Genomic DNA, 3,137 nt, shown 5'->3' on the forward strand with positions numbered 1-3,137 from the left:
TCGATTTAATAACAAAGTACTCCCTCGCTATCTTTAAATGTAGAAGCTTAACTGCTCTTTGCAACTGCTTCTTTGAATTGAACAACATGCCCTTTTCAATATAAATAGCACCATTCATGAAATCTTCCGGTTCACCCCATGTACGTTGTGATGTATATTCATCATGTGTATCGCCAAAGATATCTGGACCATCTTGGAGATGATCCAGATAAGGAATTTCATGATTACAAAAAGGACTCATGGACATTGGTCTTGGCGACCGATTAGGCATTAAAAAATCATCATCACTAGATGATACCTCAAATGGAACATTATCTCCTGATTCCTCGGCATTAGGCAAATCATCACTATCACTAGCTGAAGGTGAGCCATAATTTGGAAGGTCACGATCATCGATATTTACAGGATCAATGGGCTCATCTTGTGTGATATTTTCCCTGTATATGTAAAAAAGTATAAATATTTGTCTCATGCAATTAACTTACTTAAATAAAAAATCAATTTTTGGACATACCGACAATCATCTGCATCAAAAGTAGGCGAGACATGAAAATTTAAGGATGTCCCGACATTTTCCGTCATTTGAAAGTGTGAGGACTGACCAAAATAATTATCTAGTCCATAACTTGAAGCAATATTCCCATCTTGCTGAGGTAAACTGCTACAAAATATATAATAATAATAATAATAATAATAATAATAATAAGAATAATAAATCATATAAATTAATAAATAATTGACAAAATCAACAAATAATAATCGAAATATAATTATTGAGCATTACCAGTCACTTTCATTGATAGTTTCGTTCAAATCAACATCATATCGACCGGTAAGAATATTTTGATAATGAGTCATGTTAGAAAAATCAGTAGATTGAGTTATCGGAAATCCATCAACGCTATTACGAGTTTCTAATCGGGGATGGACATCGACTGATAAAGGAGAATGTTGTTGACTAGTATTAGGCTCCTTCCTAACATAGATTTCAAGTATTGTTAACTTGATTTGATCTATGAAGTCATTTGGAACCCTTAAAAAGTCGGTCAACGATTCGTCATTATAGATAATCCACTCTCCAAAATTTACTTGTCCTTGTGATAAAAATGAAGTAGGGTATTTTCCGACTATAATCAAATTATAATCAGTACTATTTATACCCATTCTTTTATAAATTGATGAAAGAAATTTATGATAGCGGACATTAATTGAATATTTAGCATTGTGTTTGGGAGGACAATTATAATAAACGGTATTTCCGTCATGTATAATTTCGCCATCCCAATAAATCGAAACTCTAACTTTTGGTTTAGAAGACATTTTATTTTGAGATTGAAATGAACAAATATAGAAGACTTTATGTTGTAGGTGCTATCAACTATGTTTGAACATCCTCCTTAAATAGAGATTGGAGGATTTTTCAGAATAAAAAAATAAAAATACATAGTGGAATAATTTTTTCCGTTTTTATGATATGTCAAATCAATATAATTGATTGTATGACACAAACACTGCAAAAAAAAAGATAAAGAGATGGGAAAAATATTCCTCTTTGTAAAGTGGAATTTTTTCTTCCACTTTATAAAGTGTAAGAAAAAGTTCCACTTTACAAAGTGTAAGAAATAGTTCCATTTTATAAAGTGTAGGAAATAGTTCCGTTATATATTAAAATATATACGTTATGAGACTAACGGAAAACGTTTAGAATATTAGATAAAGTGGAAATTTTTCTTCCACTAAGCCTATTTTAGTTACTTCCTAAAATTGTGGCTTATTTTGGTCACTTTTATGTTTTTGTGGCTTATTTAGGTTCCCACCTCCCCCTAATATATATATATATATAAGGGGCCGCGTGATTCACCCCCAATGACGTGGCATTGACAATGTCCTTCCAAAGCTAGAAAAAACGTAGAGTGTGACGTGCGTGTGTGGATAGAGGAAAATATTTTCCTTTTCATTTTTTTTTCTAGTTTTCTCATATTTAATAGTATTATTTTTGTTTCAATTTATATTAAGATATTTGATTGGGTAAGTGTTTATTTAATAAAAAGATTATTTATGTTCTAAAACAAATAGTAGATATTTATGTACACGTAAAATGGAGAATTTAAAATTAAATTGCTACTGAATATAGAGTAGTGTCGTACTTATTGAAATTGATTTGAAAAATAGAGCGTCATATAAATAGAGACAAAGGAAGAATTTATTAAAAAAAAGTAAATTCTTAAAATAAAGAAAATAACTTATGTGATAGAAGCAGATAAAATAAATAAATTATATAAGAGACATTTAATGTTGACTGTCTCTTCCGTATTTGCCCCCAACATATTCCTCATCCCCTTCTACCTCTATCCACTTAGAAAGATGAAGAATGGGATATGAGATTATAATGTAAGAAATCGAACTTTTACCAATAAGGTAAAAGTTTATGTAGTTATGAGCTACTAAAATATATTATCAAACTTTTGCTCACCAATGTTATCTGTTAAAAGTTTGGCTCATCTATATCATTGTTTTCTATATTTCAATTTAAATATGAAAATAATCTATTTTATGTGATGTTATTTGATTAAGTGCTTTTTAGCTAACAAAAAGTATTATTTAAACAAAGCTCCAAGTAAAAAAAATGAATTAAAATAAACAACCCTATAGTCTATTTTCTTATTTTCCATATAATGTTCAATATTCGTTTTGGGGCTCAACTAATTTAGGAAAAAGGGTTTTAATTATATAAACTCTAGATACTTTTTTTTTGTTTATTGTTTAGATGTGTCATTTGCGCCTGTAAATATCACTTTCATAGGTCAGGAGGGAAAGGAGGACTTTCTACAATTCCATTCCTAGTGAAGGGTCAACTCTGATACTTCTTTTAAAAAAAGGAGGGGTATTAATATTATTTTACCCCCCCCCCCCCCCAAATTCAGATTACTAATCAAACTAGAAAACAAATATAGAAAAGTGAATTGAAAGAGAAAACTTGCTACTTTTAAAGATCATATGGTGTAATCATGGCCAAATGAGCAGGACATATATTAACTTTCCTATACATAAGATTAACAACATAGGAACCAGGTCTTCCGGGACTTATTTCATAACAATAGTTTTCTTTGTGTTTGTGACATGCTATTTCAAAAATG

This window comes from Solanum stenotomum, chromosome 5 (assembly GCF_019186545.1).
Source record: "Solanum stenotomum isolate F172 chromosome 5, ASM1918654v1, whole genome shotgun sequence".
Taxonomy (NCBI): Eukaryota; Viridiplantae; Streptophyta; class Magnoliopsida; order Solanales; family Solanaceae; genus Solanum; species Solanum stenotomum.